The sequence below is a fragment of the Hemibagrus wyckioides genome, linkage group LG05 (genome assembly GCF_019097595.1).
Source record: "Hemibagrus wyckioides isolate EC202008001 linkage group LG05, SWU_Hwy_1.0, whole genome shotgun sequence".
Lineage (NCBI taxonomy): Eukaryota > Metazoa > Chordata > Actinopteri > Siluriformes > Bagridae > Hemibagrus > Hemibagrus wyckioides.
The window spans coordinates 27,521,759-27,545,758 of record NC_080714.1 but is presented as its reverse complement, the minus strand read 5'-3'; the positions used below and the strand labels follow the sequence as shown (position 1 = coordinate 27,545,758).

Below are 24,000 nucleotides of genomic sequence, written 5' to 3'. Positions count from 1 at the left end.
CTATTCCTGGTGATCCACATCTCTTCCTGGTGATCCACATCTATTCCTGGTGATCCACATCTATTCCTGGTGATCCACATCTATTCCTGGTGATCTACATCTATTCCTGGTGATCCACATCTATTCCTGGTGATCCACATCTATTCCTGGTGATCCACATCTATTCCTGGTGATCTACATCTATTCCTGGTGAGCCACATCTCTTCCTGGTGATCCACATCTATTCCTGGTGATCCACATCTATTCCTGGTGATCTACATCTCTTCCTGGTGATCCACATCTATTCCTGGTGATCCACATCTATTCCTGGTGATCCACATCTCTTCCTGGTGATCCACATCTCTTCCTGGGGATCCACATCTATTCTTGGGGATCCACATCTATTCCTGGTGATCCACATCTCTTCCTGGGGATCCACATCTATTCTTGGGGATCCACATCTCTTCCTGGGTTCCACATGGATCGGACTTCTTTGTCCAGCACATTCCACAGATGCTTGATTGGATTGAGATCTGGAGAATTTGGAGGCCGAGTCAACACCTCAAACTGGTTGTTGTTCCTGAACCTTTGTGGCACGGAGCATTATCCTGCTGAAAGAGACCACAGCCATCAGGGAACACGTTTGTTTCCATGAAAGGGTGTACATGGTCTGCAACAATGCTTAGGTAGGTGGTACGTGTCAACGTAACATCCAGATGGATGGCAGGTCCCAAGGTTTCCCAGCAGAACACTGACCACAGCATGACACCTCCTCCTCCGGCTCGCCTTCTTCCCATAGTGCATCCTGGTGCCCATACGCAACAAACTGTGATGCACTGTGTATTCTGACACCTTTCTATCAGAACCAGCATTAACTTGCTGAGCAGCAGTAGCTCGTCTGTTGGATCAGACCACATGGGCCAGCCTTCACTCCCCACGTGCATCATATATACGTATATACAATAATGTAATCGATACACATAAATATACTAGTATGCACACACACACACACACACACACACAAGTTCCAAGTCCACAAGCACAGGTTCTCTCACGCATGAATTTGAATCTACATGCAGTAAAATTCTACATTCAACTGAAATCCAATGCAAACTGCTGTATTTAAAGACTCTAAAGGACAGATATTATTTTATTTGGATGACGATCGTTTCCCCAGTAAAACTATTGATTCATTAAATAGAATGATTAGCGTGCAGAGAAGATAGAGACATCCTCAGGTTAGCAAAACATAAAGTAACAGTTATGGGTTTTATGAAAAACTACAGAGATCAGGAGGTCTATTCCAGTGACGTGTTGCACATTCCCAGATCTGTTTCCTAATTCCTCCAGTGTTTCCAGTAATCCTCACCAGTACAGTCTCACACAATGCCATCTGAATGAACTCATCAGATTAAACCCCGTCTCACTCCGCTGTGTCTCCAGATTTGTGGCGCTGCTCTGTACCATGAACAGCCACAGAGGGGTTTATTCCAGGAACAATACACTAGGTCACGTTCCTTAGCACACTAGAAAAGGTTGTTTGTTTATTTGTTTATTTATAAATTATTCTGCAAAGCCTAAATCCTCAACCCCTAATTTAACCTTTATGTAATCCTACTGTAGGTCTAATGCAGTCTTAATGTAGCCTTACTGCAATCCTAATGGAGCCCTTATGTAGTCCCAAGGTAATCCTACTGTAGGTCTAATGTAGTCTTAATTTAATCCTACTGCAACCCTAATGTAGTTCTAATGTAGCTTTAATCTTCTGTTAATGTAGTCCTAATGTATTTCTAATGTACCCCAGTATAGTTCAAATGTACTTCTAATGTACCTTTAATCTTGTCCAAATGTAGCCCTAATGTAGTTCTAATGTAGCTTTAATCTTCTGTTAATGTAGTCCTAATGTATTTCTAATGTACCCCAGTATAGTTCAAATGTACTTCTAATGTACCTTTAATCTTGTCCAAATGTAGCCCTAATGTAGTTCTAATGTAGCTCAAGTATAGTTCAAATGTTGTTTCATGTGTCCCAGTTATAGTCTTGTTGTAGCCATGTAGTTTTAATGTAGATCTAATGTAGTGTTAATGTAGCCCTACTGCAATCCTAATATAGCCCTTATTTAGTTCCAATGTAATCCTACTACAGGTATAATGTAGTCTTAATGTGGCCTTACTGCAATCCTAATGTACCCCTAATGTAGCTTTAATTTAGTCCTAATGTACTCCCAATGTAGTTCTAATGTAGCCCCAGTACAGTTCAAATGTACCCTTAATGTAGCTTTAATCTTCTACTAATGTAGTTGTAATATATTTCTAATGTATCCCCAGTATAGTCCTAATGTAGCCCCAGTATAGTTCAAATTTACCCCTAATGTAGCTTTAATGTAGTCCTAATGTACCCCTAATATAGCTTTAATGTAGTCCTAATGTAGTTCTAATGTAGTTGAGGTACAGGTTTATGTAACTATCCAAATGTAGTCCATATGTATCCGTTATAGACCTGTTGTAACCCTGCATTTCTAATGTAGCACTAATATAGTTGTAATGTAGTTCTAATGTAGTTTTAATGTAGTTTTTTCATGTAGTCCTAAGTCTTGTTCTATTAACATGCAGTCCAAATGTCACCCTAAAGACCAGTCATAATCCAATGCAGTCACAGAACGTACTGTAATATTAACCTGACTCACGTCCTAGTAATATAAACCCAGACTCGCAATTTGCAGTGAACGTGTGTGTGTGTTTGTGTGTGTGTGTGTTTGTGTGTGTGTGTGTTTGTGTGTGTGTGTGTTTATGCATGTCCTGTTTTGCCCCCTTTTTTTGGAAACCTCCAAGCTGTGTCAACATTCATTTACCAGCCCTGTACACCAGATTAGCACAACAAGCTAGGAATATTTAGCTTATATTAACAAGAAGTAGTGTGTGTGTGTGTGTGTGTGTGTGTGTGTGTGTGTTTTTCCAGCATCTCCACAAAGCTCATCTCCTGTCTTTCTCTCAGACACACTTTCTCTCAGAGTGACTCGGTGTCCTCAGCGAGTGAGGGACGGCTGTGGGAACAGCAGCAGTGGAAAGTTCCAGAAGGAACGCTGATGAATCGGGGAGACGACCAGTAAACAAACAAACAAACAAACATGCCAGGGTTTGATCTTGAGAATTTTAGAGGTCAAATAGATTGGTGAACATAAAAGCTGGACCCACACACACACACACACACATACACACACACACACACACACAAACACACACACACACATACACAAACACACACACACACTTATATTCTAAGTCACACACACACATAGTCACCCACTTACATTCTCACTCATACACACACACACACACACACACATACACACTTACATTCTCACTCACACACACTATCACATTCTATTTCTCTCACACACTCAGATACACACAAACACACACACACACACACTTATATTCTAAGTCACACATACACATAGACACACACACACACATAGTCACCCACTTACAATCTCACTCACACACACACATACACACACACACACACAAACACACACACACTTACATTCTCACTCACACACACTATCACATTCTATTTCTCTCACACACTCAGATACACACAAACACACACACACACTTATATTCTAAGTCACACATACACATAGACACACACACACAGTCACCCACTTACAATCTCACTCACACACACACATACACACACACACACAAACACACACAAACACACACACACTTACATTCTCACTCACACACACTATCACATTCTATTTCTCTCACACACTCAGATACACACACACACACTATCACATTCTACCTCTTTCACACACACAGACATGCACACTCACACACACACACACTTACATTCTCACTCACACACACACTTACATTTTCACTCACACACACACAATCACACATTCTCACTTTTACACTTACACACACATACTCTCACACACACACCATGACACACAATCTCAAACACACACACACACACACTCAGACACACAAAAGAAAACCTTCAACGCTTTTTTACAGGTTGGTGAATGGATAATTTTCCCTTACTGAGATATTCCAAATGTACAAAAGTGCAAGCACACACACACACACACACACAAACATGCTCGTAGAACCACAAACATCACATTACCTACAAAAACCATCTGCAGGTTTGGGCGTCTGACAAACAAGCAAGTGCTGTCAGACAGCAGATAACAGTGTACACACACTCCATTACACACACACTGCACGATGAAATAACACACTTCTCAAGTGCTACTCAAATCTCAAACACACAGACACACACACACAATTAAATAAAGGCTCACACACTCAGGTCTCATCTTGACTGCTTATTGAGACAATGAGCTGCACAGTGACCAGTGGCTGTGTGTGTGTGTGTGTGTGTTTATGAGAATGTGAGACAGATGGCATCAGGCTTGATGAGCGGTCTGCGTGTTTATCGCAGGTTTAGTAACACCTGTAACACACATCATGGGTGGAGATTCTCCTCCACACACACACGCTTTCCAGCTGCTAACATCTCGTAAATCTGGAGAAATAATAACCAGTGTGTGTAAGGGGTGATCTGTGTGTGTGTGTGTGTGTGTGTGTGTAAAAAGAGGGGGTACAAACACAGACACATATACATACAAAGGGATTTAATGTAAGAGAGACAGATAGATGGAGAAAGACAGAGAAAGAGAGAGAGAGAGAGAGAGAGAGAGAGAGAGAGAAAGACACAGGGAGAGAGAGGCAGTTAGCTAGGGAGAGAGTGAGAGAGAGACAGAGAGAGATAGATAGCTAAAGAGAGACAGAGAGAGACATAGAGAGAGAGATCTCTCTCTCTCTATGTCTCTCTCTGTCTCTCTTTAGAGAGAGAGAGCTAGAGAGACAGGGAGAGAGTGAGAGAGACTAAGAGAGACAGATATCTAGAAAGTGACAGAGAGGGAGAGACAGAGAGTGTAAGAGAGACAGATATCTAGAGAGAGACAGAGAAAGAGTAAGAGAGAGACAGAGAGAAAGACAGAGAAGAACACAGGGAAAGAGAGACAGTTAGAAAGAGAATGAGAGAGATACATGGAGAGAGACAGATAGCTAGAGAGAGACAGAGAGAGAGAGAGAGAGAGAGAGAGACCTAGAGAGGTAGCTAAAGAGAGAAAGACACAGGTAGAGAGAGACAGTTAACTAGAGAGAGACAGAGAAAGACAGAGAGAGAGAGACAGATAATTAGCTAGAGAGAGACAGGGAAAGATACAGAAAGAGACAGTTTGCTAGAGAGTGAGAGAGAGACAGATAGCTAGAGAGAGACAGGGATCGAGTGAGAGAGAGACACACACACACACAGACAGATAGCTAGAGAGAGAGACAGAGAAAGACAGAAATAACTAGATAGAGACAGAAAGAAAGAGAGACAGAGAGAGAGACACAGAGAGAGAGACAGATAGCTAGAGAGAGACAGGGAGAGAGTGAGAGAGAAAGACAAAGAGAGAGAGACACAGGGAGAGAGACAAATAGCTAGAGACAGGGAGAGAGAATGAGAGAGAGACAGATAGCTAGAGAGAGACAGGGAGAGAGACACAGAAAGAGACTGCTAGAGAGAGACAGAGAAACACAAGAGAGAGAGAGATAGCTAAAGAGAGACACAAAGAGATATAGCTAGAGAAAGAACCAGAGAGATATAGCTAGAGAGAGAGACAGAGACAGATGGCTAGAGAGAGACAGAGAGAGAGAGCTAGAGAGAGACAGAGAGAGACACACACACAGTGGAAGATAGCTAGAGAGAGAGAGACAGCTAGCTAGAGAGACACAGAGAGAGAGACAGATAGCTAGAGAGAGAAAATAAGAAATACAGAGACAGACAGTCAGAGAGAGAGAGAGAGAAAGAGAGAGACTGTTCCTAAATAAAATGTGTGTCTAATTTGAGTGGAAATCTTATGGATCACACACACACACACACACACACACATACACACACACACACGCGCTATTTACTGCTAATGTTTTCCAGCAGCCCACAAACTGCCTGAGAGTTGCTCAGAGCTCCAAAGCGTAATTCTTTAATTGTTAAATCATTCTGCGAGGCCGGGGATCGCAGCGCTGTGGGGATGTTGGAATCTGGGGCAAACAACAGATTGATGAAATCTAATCAAAACAAATCAATTTTTCCACTGAAGGCTACGAGGGTAGTGTCGCTAACACACAAAAAAAATATCTTAGAACCTTTAATATGTTTACTATAATAATAATAATAATAATAATAATAATAATAATAATAATAAAGGCGGAGTTACTCAGAAATGGCGGGAAATACACTATATTGCCAAAAGTATTCGCTCACCTGCCTTGACTCGCATATGAACTTAAGTGACATCCCATTCCTAATCCATAGGGTTCAATATGACGTCGGTCCACCCTTTGCAGCTATAACAGCTTCAACTCTTCTGGGAAGGCTGTCCACAAGGTTTAGGAGTGTGTTTATGGGAATTTTTGACCATTCTTCCAGAAGCGCATTTGTGAGGTCACACACTGATGTTGGACGATAAGGTCTGGCTCTCAGTCTCCACTCTAATTCATCCCAAAGGTGTTCTATGGGGTTGAGGTCAGGACTCTGTGCAGGCCAGTCAAGTTCCTCCACACCAGACTCTGTCATCCATGTCTTTATGGACCTTGCTTTGGTCACTGGTGCACAGTCATGTTGGAAGAGGAAGGGGCCAGCTCCAAACTGTTCCCACAAAGTTGGGAGCATGGAATTGTCCAAAATGTCTTGGTATGTTGAAGCATTCAGAGTTCCTTTCACTGGAACTAAGGGGCCAAGCCCAGCTCCTGAAAAACAACCCCACACCATAATCCCCCCTCCACCAAACTTTACACTTGGCACAATGCAGTCAGACAAGTACCGTTCTCCTGGCAACCGCCAAACCCAGACTCGTCCATCAGATTGCCAGATGGAGAAGCGCGATTCGTCACTCCAGAGAACGCGTCTCCACTGCTCTAGAGTCCAGTGGCGGCGTGCTTTACACCACTGCATCCGACGCTTTGCATTGCACTTGGTGATGTATGGCTTGGATGCAGCTGCTCGGCCATGGAAACCCATCCCATGATGCTCTCTGCGCACTGTTCTTGAGCTAATCTGAAGGCCACATGAAGTTTGGAGGTCTGTAGCGATGGACTCTGCAGAAAGTTGGCGACCTCTTCGCACTATGCGCCTCAGCATCCGCTGACCCCGCTCCGTCAGTTTACGTGGCCTACCACTTCGTGGCCGAGTTGCTGTCGTTCCCAAACACTTCCATGTTCTTATAATACAGCTGACAGTTGACTGTGGAATATTTAGGAGCGAGGAAATTTCACGACTGGATTTGTTGCACAGGTGGCATCCTATCACAGTTCCACGCTGGAATTCACTGAGCTCCTGAGAGCGACCCATTCTTTCACAAATGTTTGTAAAAACAGTCTGCATGCCTAGGTGCTTGATTTTATACACCTGTGGCCATGGAAGTGATTGGAACACCTGATTCTGATTATTTGGATGGGTGAGCGAATACTTTTGGCAATATAGTGTATCTTGACAGTTAAATAGTGTTTAAAGAGTAAACACAAAACCATGGAGGCGGAAATATGGACTCAGCTAACACTCTGGGTCAGCAGTAGCTTGCTAGCTACAAAACACTAGCTATTTCTGTGCATTTGTGTCTTTTTTCCATCTAAACAAACAAAATTAATCTTTTGTTTAACTGCAATAAAACACCAAACAGTGTTAGACAACTGATGCTAACCGATTAGCTATTAGCTAGAGCTGCAAAATGGGTGCAGCTCCACATCTCCCCCTTGTGGCCACCACTTTAGGATTAAACGCTAAACAAACCCACACCCGGTATACATTAAGGCTAACCCGATGTCGCCGACTAAATGTAAGCTTCTGATACTGTGCCCGAGTGTGTGTGCGTGCAAAAAGCGTGTAAATGTACGCGTTTGTGTTTATTAGCGCGTTTATTAGCATTCAGGTCTTGGTGGAACGAGACTGGAGGAGAGAACACGCCTGCTGAGCGGCTGGAAGACTAGCCATCCCTCTGAAGTTTACTGAAGCCTCATTATGAAGCCCCCTGAAGCACTCTTCCTTTCTCCACATCTGGACGCCACATGACACATAAACACACACACACCTCTTGCTATACTTCAACACAGACACACACACACACACACATGTGAGCCTCTCACTCACACAGCAGGTCAGTGATGGACCTGAGGCTTGGAGGAGAACGTTGAATATTGGTGCATTTATAAAGCAATAACTGAAGAGATGAACCTGTGCCTTGGTAGAGTAAGCGATTCGTTCGGCCTGGTCTCAATCACATAAAGGCTCCCTTGTTGTTCAGGGAGGATTGGAACACGACCCGGCCTTCACCATCACTCGCAGTAAATGTCAGAGACTGATAGTTAAGTGACGAATGATCCGTCCTGTGGAGATGCTCGGTAATGAGGGGCTGGTGCCATCGGGCCCATTCTAGTGTGTGTGTGTGTGTGTGTGTGCTGACGTGGCTCTCTTTGAGTAGAGGGGCTGTGGGGACTCATAAAATTTGCAAATTTAATCTAAATACCACTCTCAGTCAACATAGCACCACAAGCTCGACTCACAAAACACACACACACGCCCCACTGGCTGTTTCAGTGCTTCGGCGTCATTCAAAACATGTAGAAACTTCAGAGAACTTATATGAGGTTTCTCTACACCAGGTTCTTGTTTGAAGACTGAACCTGAGGTAAAGTTACCTCACAAAATGCAAATAAAGAGCTTTATTTTTAATTTTTTTTACTAATCCTAGCATTAGCTAGAGCTACAAAGTCAAATCCGCTAGCTAAAGTAGTTTAAAGTTGATCAAAATAGCAGATTGAGCTTGTTAAATAGATAAAATTACCTCAGAATAGCTGACAGGCATAGAGGACTAGCTCGTAGCTCGCTAACATTTCCAAGCAGGTGGAGCTGAAATGACCTCTCTCTCTCTCTCTCTCTCTCTCTCTTTCGTATTCATCTATCATATTTCCAAGCAGGTGGAGCTGTTTATTAGCTCTTTCTTTCCTAATTCCCTCTTTTTCCTTTTCTAATTTTGGGTAAATTAGAGGTAAACAGCTAACTTTACCTCACATTAGCAAGCAGGTGTAAATGTCTAGGTGATAGCTAGCTAATCTTTCCTCATCTAGCTAATCCTCTGTCCAGTACCACAGGAGGTGTGTAAAATAAATCGTATTGTATGTGACTGTTTCCCAGAGGCCCAAAAAATGGAATTTTCTCCTGGTTTTCCAGATTGTTGTTGATCGAGTGTCTTTGTCATGTTCCTCTCCACAGTGGAGGTTAATATGAAGCTCATATGAAAGTAGACATTCAGGACTTTAAGAATTTGTAGTGTATCACATAAGGATTTCTGTTTTTAGCCTACTAGGGGCGATATTCACAGAAAAGTTAAAACAAAGAAAAAACATAGAAAAGTAAAACAAAACTGTTTTTTTCCCACAGAAATGTTTGTATCTTCAAAGTAAATGTTGGGATCAAACCCATTTCTGCTCTCTGAGATGCTCCAAGTGCTTGTTCATCTAAAAAGCAGCTCAGATTTGATCTTCAGCCAGTAAAATTCTGTGTAAGGTTCTCCAACAGAGGGAAAAACACACTGAAGACTCGTTTAAGATCAGACTCACAGCCTGAACATCATTCAGTTCTTCACACTGATTAAAAAAGTGTCCCGAAAGTGGATTTCCGTTCAGCTAGTGCCATGGAAAACATTGTGTTCTTGGGAAAAGGGTTAAAACTTTAAAACATGTAAATGTGATTGACAGGTACAGAGGCCACACCCCCTTTAAGGGGACTGACTGAAGGCTTTTAAAACAAGAGAGGATGTAGGTGGATAAGAAAAAAGCGTCTGGGCTAAATCACAGTCTCTTAACCTCACACACACACACACACACACTGTTAAACCTTCAGTTTCAGGACATACAGTGTCTCAGAAGAAGACAGATACACACACATACACACACTCACAACACAACACACACACACAACACACACACACAACACACACCCCAACTGGCAGAGTCACTCCAGACATAGGCACACACATTTTCTCTCTCTCTCTCTCTCTCTCTCTCTCTCTCCAGCATCATTGTGAACATTACACGTCTCACCGCGACTGGAGAGGAGAAACTGGAAATGATGGAAAACTACTCAACTTATAAGTGCTGCTTATGAGTGCTGTACAAGAAAAGTCTGAATCCTGATGATGTCACAGCTTTCGGAGTCCAAGACAGCAACACGGCCGCGCTCTTAACCCTCACCCTCCCCCGTGGCTAGAAAATGGATGGCTAGCCATGAGGGCAAATTAGCAAAGAACAACGTAGCCAAAGACAAAAGACAGACTTTAAACCTCATAAGCATGACTTCGTAGCGAGCGCAGAACTTACAAGGCAGCAGATAACGAGGTCTGAGATTTTATTTCCAGTGTCATGTCGTAATGTGTGTATCGGAGGCAGGACGCAAGTGTGTGAGTCTGCTTTATATTTGAAGGAAATTATGTAATCATGGCTATGATTTCAGCTCAGATCACTGATGAAAATAATTACAAAAAAATATACAGAGGGACTAAAAATATCGTATTAGTCCATGTTCCATGTTACGAGAAATTCACAAGTTCCTACCAGGGAGGGTAGGAATTCCGTGTTCCGAGAAATTCTTATTTACGAGTTCCCACCAGGAAGAGATAGAATTCCATGTTCTATGAAATTCAAAGTTACAAGTTCCTACCAGGAAGGGTAGGAATTCCATGTTCAGAGAAATTCTTAGTTACGAATTTTAGAAAAACATTTTGTTTAGAAAACGTCAAGGAATGTCAGGAAGGTCTCCTCAAGCCGGAGTTCTCATGTTGGCGTGACAAACTCATTACAGTTAGCCAGCTAAATTTTTAACAAAAGACGTTAGTGTTTCTAGCTCAAACACATGGAGGCCCGAAAAGTATGGAATTCTTTTACTTCTAATTCTTATTTCGGAGTTAAAGATCAGATACCCAGTGAAGTAAAAGATTTCTAAAACAAATTCATATCTGTATTCGTTTAGAACATTATCATCTCTTTATTCCGAATCATCTAGATTATTTAGTGAGATTCATAATAATAATAATCATAATCATAATCATATAATAAACAGTATACTTTATACTTCAAGGGATTAAGCGGAGAATATTATGAGGGTTATTTTATTGAGTTCATCTAGACAATAAACATGGAAAATAACCGTAGGATAGTTAATAAGTTTATTTTGTTTAATTTGGTTAATTAGTTAATGAGCTAACGTCAGCTAAAGTGCCTCGTTTGTTTACGTTGTTTCTATTCCGTACAAAAGTAAGCTCTGTATTTTAATGTTCCAGGTTTTTTTGCGCTGTGTGTTTCTGAGGCTCTGCGTATGACAGTTTTGTACCGAAGCTGTAACGGTTCACGTTGTGTCTGAATCAGAAAGCAGACCTTCCTCTGGGGTTTAAGGCTCCTGGAGAGCTGGCTGTCTTCTCTGGGCTTTAAGAACTGGAACAGAGCTCCCTTCTGCTTCTGCTTACTATAATGCAATGAAAACAATTCGGGTTCTGGTTCGGTCCAGATTTCTGTGCCCGGTGGAAAGCAGCAGGCACAACAGAGTGGAGAGGAACGCAGGGAGGTGGTATATAAACACACACACACACACACACGTGCATGCTCAGTAATGTATAAGTATGATCTGATACACAAGGCATGAGGAGGAATAGGTCCAGCTGTAACCGGGCCTCTGCTCAAAACTGGGCAGCTGACAACCCACACACACACACACACACACACACACACAATCTGACAATAGAAGCATACCAAAAACAGATGTAGATATGACATCATCTATATCTCTCTCCCTCTCTCTCTCTCTCTCTCTCTCTCACACACACACACACATACACACACACAAAATGACACAAGGTATTTTCACACACACACACACACACACACAATGTACTTTCACACACACACACACACCTGTTTTTTATAGGGAAAGAACTTGCTTGTAGATTAACAAAAATGTAATATAATAATTTGTTTTGAAATATTTACACCATTTTGTTGTCCAATAAAATAAATAAATAAATAAATAAATTCACTGGACCAATCAGAAATCAGTTAATCAGAGGACGTGATGTCGTTTACACACATCAGTTGTTCACATGAGCCACTCGTGTTTACAGTATCGGTATGGAAATACCAGCTCTTTTCAGTGAGTCAAATCAAATGACTCGGAGTCGACTCTTTCGATTCCTTTTTGAATCATTGACCGTTTTGATCAATCATTCCTCTTTGCCTAATTATGGCTTAAATATCATCCATCGTGGTATGTTCTAATGACCAGAATGACATTTCTTTGCATTTAATGTTATAAAATAATGAATGTTTTTATAATTTAAATAATTTTTAAATAAGTAACTAAAGCGACAAACATGCCTTTAAAGAAGAATCTTTGTGTTCATGTTTTTATAACTAAGTGACTCAAGATCTTGAGATTTCCATGGAGGCATTTTGTTTAAATTACACGCAAAATGCTCCATAAAACTGAATCAAAGACGACGTTAAATGAGCCGTTCCAAAGAGCTGGTTCTCAAAGGATCGTTATCAGAGCAAATATTTTACAGAGCCAGAACAGCCAAGTGACCACATCTAAAACATCGCCATTATTATGTCCTACACGGTCCACTTTAAGGAAGAGCTACACAATTAACCCTATTTTTACTCCTGATGACATTTATTTAACTGTTTGTCAGGATTAAATTATTTGTGAGCTGTTTGTAAAATTAGCCGCTATGCAGAACTCCAAGCATACGCTAGCTGATTGGATTAAAAAGGCGGCTCAGAATGTTTCTACAGGACGACAAAACTGAAGCTTTCACTTAGTTTAGAGAAATGAAGCAGCTGGACGACAAACTGCATGAGGATTAGCAGTTAGGTGTTAATTAGATTGCTAGCTAATTAGACTGCTAGCAAAAGAAGTGCTAATTGAACTGCTAGACAAATAAGAGTTGCATTAGGAGAGAAATCAGACAGAGCTATGAGAGAGAGAGAGAGAGAGAGAGATCAGATAGAGCTTTATGAGAGAGATTGATTTGAGCTTTATGAGAGAAAGATCTGATTTAGCTTTAGGAAAGAGATCAGATTGAGTTTTAGAAGAGAGAGATCTGATAGAGCTTCAGGAGAGAGATCAGACTGAGCCTCAATAAGTGATATCAGATAGAGCTTTAGGAGAGAGATCACACAGAGCTTTAGAAAAGAGATTAGATTGATCTTTAGGAGAGAGATTAGACATAGCTTTAGGAGAGAGATCAGATAGAGTTTTAGGAAAGAGATCTGATTGAGCTTTTGGAGAGAGATTATATAGAGCTTTAGGACAGAGAGATTAGCTAATGCTTTAGGAGAGAGATTATATAGAGATTTAGAAGGGAGATCAAACTGAGTTTTAGGAGATCAGACTGAACTATGAGAGAAAGAGAGATCAGACTGAGCTATACAGTTAACCCTATTTTACTCGTGATCACATTTTGTTCATCTATCTGATCACAGATAAATTATTTTGTTGAGTTGTTTGTAAAATTAGCTGCTATGCAGAACTGTAATCGGACTCCAGCTGATCGGATTAAAAACGCCGCTGACTTTTAAAATGTTTCAGCACAAACCTGAAGCTTTCACTTCAGTCTAGAGACATAAAGCAGCTGGAAGACGTATCACTTGAGGCTAATGTTAGCTGAAGTCTGATTATTAGCTGCTTGGCAGTTAGGTGCTAATTAGACTGCTAGCTTATCACACCAGTGCTAATTGAACCACTGGACAAAGAAGAGTTGAGGATAAACAACCGAGTCGAGGTGAAACTGGTGAAAAAAAGAAATTTAGTGAACAGTACTAGCTCCCTGAAACAAGACGACGCTTTCCAACACGCCGTAAAACCTTTTTATCTTGAACCTTCAAATCCATTTTCTACAGGATTATCCAACATTCCAAACAGACACACACACACACACAGACACACACAGACACACACACACACACACACACACAGACACACACAGAATTCCATTCATTCCACTGAAATGGGAACACCAAGCTCCAGGTGAAACACCTGAGAGATACCTGATCAGTGTCATGGCTCCATGCGGCGGTACGACTGTGAGCGAAACACGTGTTCCTCATAACTCTCACACGCAGATCGGACGCGTCACAATCAGACTCGTCACACACGAGTGCGTTATTGGTAATAAATGAATCATGATGTAGTGTGGATCTGATTAACACTCAGCCTGTGGGGATTCAAGTTTATTAGCTCAGACACGAATACACACACACACACACACATTAAAGTCTGATCTCTGCATTTGGTATAATTGACAGTGAGCTCACAGAGAACTGAAAAATGTGAAAGTCCTCTTTCTGATTAAATCTTAAATCTCTCTCCTGAAGCTCAGTCTGATCTGTGTTTCTCTTACAGCTTAATCCAATCTCTCTTTCTCGATCAGCTCAGTCTGATTTTTCCTCCAGAAGCTCAGTCTGATCCCTCTCCTAAAGCTCAGTCTGATTTTATTCCCTGAAACACAGTCTGATCTCTCTTTTCTTGCATAGCTCAGTCTGATTTTTCTCCTAAACCACAGTCTGATCTTTCTTTCCTCTCGTATCTCAGTCTGATTTCTGTCCTAAACCACAGTCTGATCTTTCCTTATAACTTCTAGTTGAGATCATTCTGCTATTTTGCTCCTTGAACCTCAGTCTGATTTCCCTCAGACAAGTCAGTCTGATCTCTCTTTCTATCTCACAGGTGAATCTAATCTTTCTGATATTTTGAGTGCTAGTCTCCTCTCTCCAAAATCTCAGGCTGATCTTTTGCTGATGCTATCTGATCTCTCTTTCTCTCTCTTATAGCTAAATCTGATCTCTCCATAAGTTGATGCGCAATCTGATCTCATTCGACCAAAACTCAGTCTGATATCTCTTTTTATCATAGCTCAGCCTGATCTCTACATGTTTTGATGTTTAGTCTGATCTCTACTTCTGGAAGTTTGTTCTCATCTTTTGCTCCTTGAAGCTCGGTCTGATCTCTCTCACACTTTCTTGAACTTTGGTCTGGTCTTGCAGACTGCATCAAGCTGCATTGTTGTGTTTCTTCTGTCCACTAAATACAAAAAGCAAACATGGCCAAAGATCAGATTCTGTTAGAACATTAATCTAAAGACTCATCTTTTTTCCCTTCTTCACTCTCTCTTTCTCTCTCTCTCTCTCTGCGGTCCATGTTGTATTATTAGTCCAGTGACAGAAGGTTGGTTGCTAATCCTGATTGCTGTGGTTTGATGGAATGTGGCTAGTGGTGATGCTTTCTAACTGCACCACCTACCCCTTTACCCCCTTCCCCACCCTCCGGGGCTGTTCTTTCATCTAATTCCCAGCATTCTTTTACAGGACAGAAAGAGTTTCTCATCCCTCTCTCTCTCTCTCTCTTTCATTTTTCTCTCTTTCTCTTTCATCTCTCTCTTTCTCTTTCATCTCTCTCTCTCTCTCTCTCTCTCTCTCATTTTTCTCTCTTTCTCTTTCATCTCTCTCTTTCTTTCTCTCTCTCACTCATACAATCTCTCTCTCTCTCTCTCTCTCTCTCTCATTCTTGAACTTGAATATTGTGTCACGTTCCTAAGCAAAGGAAATGTTTCAGAAACTTTCCTTTTATTTCGTGACTCACGAGGAATATTTTCCTTGTTGTTGAAATTTATCTCCACTTCTTTCACCACTTAAAAAAATGCTCATCTTCAGACATTTTATTCTTTAATGTTTATGTTTTCAGTGTGGAAAAAAAACAAACCGTTTTTAACTTTTCTATGAATATATGACCCCTAGTAGGCTAAAAACAGAAATCCTTCTGAAACACTACAAATTCTTAAAGTCCTGAGTGTCTACTTTCATAAGAGCTTCATATTAACCTCCACTGTGGAGAGGAACATGACAAAGACACTCGATCAACAACATGGACACGATAAAAACAGGAGAAATTACTATCATTTTCTTTATCAAATTAAATAGCTGAGAAAAAAGTGGAAACGGTTCACTGATAGAAAGAAAAATCAGCTTTATATTGACTACAAAGACCTAAATATATCCTCTCTCTTATTCTCATTTTCCTCCTTTAATAAATGACTAATAAATACTGAAATCAAATCGGACCTAACATAGAACCTTGAGGTACACCGTGTGTAACAGCTCCACTCGAACACCCTGAAGAGTGATTTTTTTTTCTAACATCTCTGCTATGTGATGATATACTTAAAGAGACATGTTTACACACTTCTACACACTTCTACACATTCCCTTTCCGCGCACTAAAGCATGCATGCCATACTCCTGGCCTGTGGCAGTGTAATGACAGGGTCGATGTCGAAACCCATAATCGTGGAGTCGTGTTTGAAAGCAGCTTGGTTGCCTCATTAACACACCTGGCTCAGAGACAGCGGCTAGTTTAAATACAATCATGTTGCGTTCGTTTAACAAAACCGCAAGTATATCCGCTGGTGTTCCGGGTGTTTAAGTTCATACAGGACCATTCTGCTTACAATTACCAGTTTTGGAAGACAGATCGCTCGTCGGTGCCAGGCTCCGGGTTTCATCAGCCATGTCTTATGGAAGAAATAAAGCACACGCTGCTGCTCTGGTTTCGATTATCGCCCTCTTTTGCTCCGGTGTGTTTTATTCCGCTTACGCTGCAGCAATTTTTGCAAACGGTTACAGTTCTTTTAATAATAATAATTACTAAAACTAGCGCTATGCTTTATCTTTATCCATGAAGTTTTTGCTCGCGTTAAAGCAGCTAGAACACGTCGTTCCCTCATCAGCCTTTCTCTTTTCTCTCTCTTGGTAGAAACTTGGTCTTCACCAAAGTTTCTGACTCTCTGAAGATGTCAAAAAAATGTAAAGATACAGCTTTACCTAAGCACTCACACTGGAGACTCCTTCCATGAACATTAAATAAACATCTCCTGTAAGAACTAACGATTACACAAACATATAGCTGATGCTATAAAAGAAAAAAAAATGTTAACATATTAGAACGAGCGCATTAACAGCAACGTGTAAATGTAAAAGGACTTCTGAGGTGCATTGATCACACACACACACAAACACACACACACACCCTTGCCCTGAGGCTGTCCGTTTTCCTTTTAATAAAGTGTTTCTTCCTCCAAATCAGAAACAGGCCCTGAGCTGCAGAAGAGAGGAAACGATCACACTCTAGGCAGAAGCCTGGACCTCGTTGTCTCTGAGACAAGCAGAATACCGGGTGGGACAAATGACCGGTCCAAAACCAAACCCCGGTCAGAACATGATGCAGTATTTTAGCATTCGCTCATTTCTACAGTCTGTGTTCATAACGGAAAATATATCACACAGATTGACGGCGGAGACACGGCTGAGTCGGACACACCAGACTGAGTGTGTGTGTTTGTGAGTGAGTGTGTGAGTGAGTGTGTGTGTGTTTGTGAGTGTGTGTGTTTGTGAGTGAGTGTGTGTTTGTGTGTTTGTGAGTGAGTGAGTGAGTGTGTGTTTGTGAGTGAGTGAGTGTGTGTTTGTGAGTGAGTGAGTGAGTGAGTGTGTGTTTGTGAGTGAGTGAGTGAGTGTGTGTTTGTGAGTGAGTGAGTGAGTGTGTGTTTGTGAGTGAGTGAGTGAGTGAGTGTGTGTTTGTGAGTGAGTCAGTGAGTGTGTGTGTGTGTTTGTGAGTGAGTGTGTGTTTGTGAGTGAGTGAGTGAGTGAGTGAGTGTGTGTTTGTGAGTGAGTCAGTGAGTGTGTGTGTTTGTGAGTGAGTGAGTGTGTGTTTGTGAGTGAGTGAGTGAGTGAGTGTGTGTTTGTGAGTGAGTGAGTGAGTGAGTGAGTGAGTGTGTGTTTGTGAGTGAGTGAGTGAGTGTGTGTGTGTGTTTGTGAGTGAGTGAGTGAGTGTGTGTTTGTGAGTGAGTCAGTGAGTGTGTGTGTGTGTTTGTGAGTGAGTGTGTGTTTGAGTGAGTGTTTGTTTGTGTGTTTGTGGGAGGAGTGGAGTGAGCGAGTGAGGTTTGTGGAGGAGTGGAGGAGGAGTGAGTGGAGGTGTCAGGGGAGTGAGCCAGTGAGTGTGTGTGTGTGCTTGTGAGTGAGGTGTGTTTGTGGAGTGGAGGAGTGGAGTGGAGGAGTGGGCTTCAGAGTGAGCCAAAGGAGTGTGTGTGTGTGTGTCAGGAGGAGGAGGAGTGAGTATGTGGGCTTTGTGGAGTGGAGTCATGATGTGTGTGTGTGGCCCAGAGTGAGGTCAGCAGAGTGTGTGTGGCTCAGAGCAGATGGAGTGCGCCTGAGTGAGGCCTGTTTGTGTGTTTGTGAGTGAGCGAGTGAGCGAGTGAGTGTGTGAGTGAGTCAGTGAGTGTGTGTGTGTTTGTGTGTGAGTGAGTGTGTGTGTTTGTGAGTGAGTGAGTGTGTGAGTGAGTGAGTGAGTGAGTGAGTGAGTGTGTTTTGTGAGTGAGTGGAGGAGTGAGTGGAGGGAGTGTGTCAGAGTGAGAGGAGCAGGGAGTGAGTGAGTGAGGTGAGGTGTGTCTGTGGAGAGTGAGTGAGTGAGTGGAGTGGGAGTGTGAGTGTGTTTTAGAGTGAGTGAGTGAGTGTGTTTGTGGAGTGAGGAGGGGAGGAGTGGGAGTGAGTGCAGGTGGTTTGTGGAGGAGTGAGTGGAGTGAGTGAGGAGTGTGAGTGTGTTTCAGGAGTGGGAGTGGAGGTGTGGAGTGTGTGTGTGTGTGTTTCAGGAGTGAGTGGAGGTGGAGGAGTGTGAGGTGTCAGGAGTGAGGAGGAGGAGTGTGTGTGTGTGGCTCTCAGGAGGAGGTGTGGAGGTGTGTGTGTTTGTGGAGTGGAGGAGGTGTGTGTGTCTCAGGAGTGAGGAGGAGGTTTTGTGGAGGATGGGAGGTGTGAGGAGGAGGAGGTGTGTGTGGCCTAGAGGAGTGGGAGGAGGCAGGAGTGGAGGAGGAGGAGGTGGAGGCCTGGGTGGAGTGGAGGAGGAGGAGGAGTGTGTGTGTGGCCTCAGGAGGAGGAGTGGGATGAGTGGAGGAGGAGGAGGAGGTGTGTGCCCAGGATGAGTGATGAGTGTGGGCAGCCCAGATGAGGAGTGATGATGGCGATGGCGCGCGCCCGCGGCTTAGCTTGGCTTGGCTTACTGCGCCCGCGGCTTATTTAGTTTAAGCGCGCGCGCGCCCGGCATGGCTTGGTTTACGCGCGCGCGCCCGTTATTACGGTTTACGTGCGCGCCCGCATGGCGCGATGCGCGCGCGCAGCCCATGGTTTGTTTATTGCTGCGCGCGCCCGTGGTTTGGCTTACGGTTTATTTATTTATTTATTTTGCCGATGCGCAAGGGCCCGCTATTTGCTTATTTATGATGCGCGCGCCTGCGATGGTTTATTTATTTATGCGCCCCGTATTTATTTATTATTTATTTATTTGCCTGCGCGCAGTCCGCGTATTTATTTACGCGCAAGGCCTGCGGATGATGATGCAAAAAGTGCGCGCGCGGCCCGCGATTTATTTATTTATTCGCGCGCGCGCGTCCAGTATTTATTTACTTATTTATGCGTTATTTATTTATGCGCGCGCAATCAAGTATTTATGATGCGCAAAGTCCAAGTATTTATTTATTTATTTATGCATCTCGTTATTTATTTATTTTGCCGTGCGCGTCCAGTATTCATTTATTTATTATTTATTTATTTATTTCGCATCTGCGATATTTATTTATTTATTTGCAACTAAGTATTTATTTATTTATTTTATCCGTTATTTTATTTATTTATTTCAAGTATTTATTTATTTATGTCTGCTATTTTATTTATTTATTTATTTATTTATTTATTTATTTGTCATGTCCAGTATTTATTTATTTATTTATTTAGTCCAAGTATTTGTCATTTGGTTTATTTTTGCTGGTTTATTTGGCTCATTTCGCTTATTTTTCACCCGCTTTCATTTGGCTCATTTGGCTCTGGCTTACTTACTTGGCTTGGCTTAGCTACTTGGTTTATTTGGCTTTCGCTTATTTGGTCACGCCCGCGGCTTGGCTATTTGCTTGTTTGCTTATTATTTGCCATTTATTTACGCGCAACTCTCATGCTGGCTGGTTTGCTTGTTTGGCTTGGTTTATTTATTTGTTTGCTGCCCAAGTATTGGCTTGGTTTGCTTTGCTTGGCTTTAGTTTATTTGGTTTGGTTTATTATGTCTCATATTTGGTTTATTTGGTTTGTTTATTTGGTTTATTGTAGTCTATTTATTTGGTTTATTTGGCTTTATTATTGTCTATTTATTTACGGTTTGGTTTATTTATTTACTTATTTAGTCTCAAGTATTTCATTTACTTATTTGTTTATTTGTTTGGCCCATATTTATTTATTTATTTATTTATTTATACATTATTTATTTATTTATTATTTGTTTGCAGTCCAAGTATTTATTTATTTATTTATTTATTTATTTGCCTATTTATTTAGTCCAAGTATTTGTTTATTTATTGCCATCCAAGTATTATTTATTTATTTAGTCCATATTTATTTATTTATTTGTTTATTTATTTACGTTATTTATTTATTTATTGTCCAAGTTATTTATTTATTTATTTATTTATGTCCCAATATTTATTTATTTATTTTACTTATTTATTTATTTATTTGTGTCTGCAGAGTTTATTTATTTATTTATTTACCCAAGTATTTTATTTATTTATTGTCTCAAGTATTTATTTATTTATTTATTTATTTATTTTATTTATTTATTTATTCGTTATTTATTTATTTATTTATTTATTTATTCATATTTATCATTATTTATTTATTTATTTATTTATTTATTTATTTGGCCCATGGCTTGCTTGTTTGGCTTTGGCCGCTTGCGCTGCTTTTTGGCTGGCTTGGTTTATTTGGCTTGCCGCGCCCAAGCATTTGCCGCGCCCAAAGGTTTAAGCGCCCAAGTATTTGGCGTGGCCCAAAGTATTTGGCTTGGCTTATTTGGCTTATTTTTTTTGGCTTGGCTTGGCTTATTTGGTTTAATGCGCCCGTTGGCTTGGTTTATTTGGTCGCATCTGCTATTTATTTCTATTTGGTTGTCTCATGGCTTTTGCTTGATGACCTATTTGGTTTATTTATTTATTTATGGCCCTATTATTTATTTGTTTGCTGCAGTCTCTATTTATTTATTTGGTTTGTCATAGTCCTATATTTATTTATTTATTTATTTATTTATTTATTTTATTTATTTATTTATTTATTTATAGTCTCAAGTATTTATTTCTATTTATTTATTTATTTATTTTAAAGTAAAAGTGTCTATATTTTATTTATTTGTTTATTTATCTATTTATTTATTTATTTATTTATTTATTTTTTATTCATATTATTTATTTATTTATCATAACTTATATTTATTTATTTATTTATTTTATGTCCATATTTATTTATTTATTTATTTGCAATTATATTTATTTATTTATTTATTTATTTATTTATTTATTTATTATTCATATTTTATTTATTTATTTATTTACATATTCATATTTATTTATTTATTTATTTATTATGTCTCAAGTATTTATTTATTTTATTTATTTATTTAGCCCAAATATTTATTTATTTATTTATTTATTATTATTTATTTGTCTTCAAGTATTTATTTATTTATTTATTTATTTATTCGTTATTTATTTATTTATTATTTATTGTCTATATTTATTATTTATTTATTTATTTATTTATTGTTTGTGAGTGAGTGAGTGAGTGTGTGTGTGTGTGTGTGGGTGAGTGAATATGTGACTGTGTGAGGAAATTTGTGAATGTAATTGTTTAAATGAGTGATTAACTAAATAAATGAATCAATGTATATGACAGGGAATAAATAAATAAATAAATAAATAAATAAATAAATAAATAAATAAATAAATGAGCAAACAAATAATAATAACAATAAGACTGGGTAATAAAATTGCACGACTGAACTGACCCCTAACTCCAAACTCTGACACATCATTTCTACACAATTCTGTCATTCATCCTCTTCATAACGCCAACACACAACACCCAGGTGCATGCTGGGTAAAAGTAGCCCTGCTCTCTCTCTCTCTCTCTCTCTCTCTCTCTCTCTCTTTTACTGTATCACCCGCTGTCTCTCAGGAGCCCTGACACCCTTTGATGTCCGAGTAAAAACCGACCCTTCACGCTGCTTAGCCAGCAGAAACGCCTTTCATGTCCATTAAAGGTGTCATTAAATCCGAGCGGATGCACGTGAACAGAAAGTGTCGTAAAATCTTGCCGCGGGTTCCAGCAGCTAGCGAAGGGTTTCTTTAACAACATCACCACAGGAGGCTCTGCTGTGATCAGCACTGCTACACACTGTACTGAATATCCACAGCACCAGGAGTGAGACGTGTCCTTGGTTACGGAAACAGAGTCCTCGGTTACGGAAACGGCATTTAAACCTCAGATACTAGAACTACGCTCTCATCATTACAGCTGGAGAAATGTTCCTCCTTTCTTTCTTTCTTTCTTTCTTTCTTTCTTTCTTGCTTTCTTTCTTTCAGAGATCTCGAGCACTTTATTTATTTACGTTTCCACCTCAGTCTCCGTTACTGATTTCAACAGATTTTCTGCATTTAAGGATTTTTATCACAGTTATAAGGCTATATGATGATTCATGAACACAGATTAGTTATATTTGTTTAGCTTCAGATGTTTAAGCTAAATGAAGAAATGGTGAAACTGATTTTTCCTAAAACTATTAAGAATCACAATTTCTAGCATTTTTTTATGATATTGAGATTGTTTCACTGATATTTTAAGGCTGATGGAAGTAATAAAATCCTGTGTTGATTAGAACATTTCATTCATTCATTCATTCATTCATTCATTCATTCGTCCATCTATCCATTCATTCATTCATCTATCCATACATCTCTCCTTCCATCCATCTATCCATTCATTCATCCATCAATCCATCTATTCATTCATTCATTCATTCATTCAACCAACCATCAATCCATCCATCCATTCATTCATTCATTCATCCCTCCATCCATTCATTCTTTCATCCATTCATCTATTCATCCATCCATCCATACATACATACATTCATTCATTCATTCATTCATCCAATCCATCCATCTATTCATTCATCCATCCATACATACATTCATTCATTCATTCATTCATCCAATCCATCCATCTATTCATTCATCACTAAGTGCTCCTCAGCATGATCCTGATCATGGATCTGAAATCTGGAGTCCATTCCAGGAACACTGAGCGTGCGATGGGCATGTAGCACACACACACACACACACACACGTGCTCACACTTTAATAAAGACTGCATGTTTCTTAGCATGTGGGAAGACACCAGAGAACCCAACAGACCTGTAGAGAACATGTGAAACTCCAAAGAGACAAGAACCCGAGCTCTGGATCAACCCTGGGGTTGTGAGTTAGGAGGACACTACCTGCTGCACTACCAGGCTGGCATTATTATTATTATTATTATTATTATTATTATTATTATTATTATTATTATTATTTCAATTCAATTCAATTCAATTCAATTCATTTGTATAGCACTTTTAACAATGGATGTTGTCTCAAAGCAGCTTAGAAACATAGAGAAAAATTATAAAGTTTAAACTAAGTTTAAAGTTTATTTACTATTTTATCTCTTATGAGAAGCCTGAGGTGACGGTGTTGAGGAAAAACTCCCTGAGATGATATGAGTAAGAAAAATTGAGAGGAACCAGGTTCAGAAGGGAACCTCATCCTCATCTGGATGACAGTGGACATGTAAGTGTTGATAATGTCCTTTCTTCAACAGCAACCTCTTAAGGAAAGCTCTAACTACTACTATTACTACTAACTTCTAATAATAAACAATTAGCTAATATTATTATTTTTTTCTAATAAGAACCGACTTCATTTTATTTTCAGTGTAAATTCTGCAGCTG

At 40.2% G+C, this 24,000-nt stretch overlaps 1 protein-coding gene across 1 annotated transcript in view; it reads right to left on the bottom strand.

Annotated features, from left to right (window-relative positions):
- The window catches only part of colgalt2b (collagen beta(1-O)galactosyltransferase 2b), a 43,910-nt gene that overhangs the window by 19,201 nt on the left and 709 nt on the right, over positions 1–24,000 (bottom strand). The gene's annotated exons all lie outside the window — the stretch shown is intronic.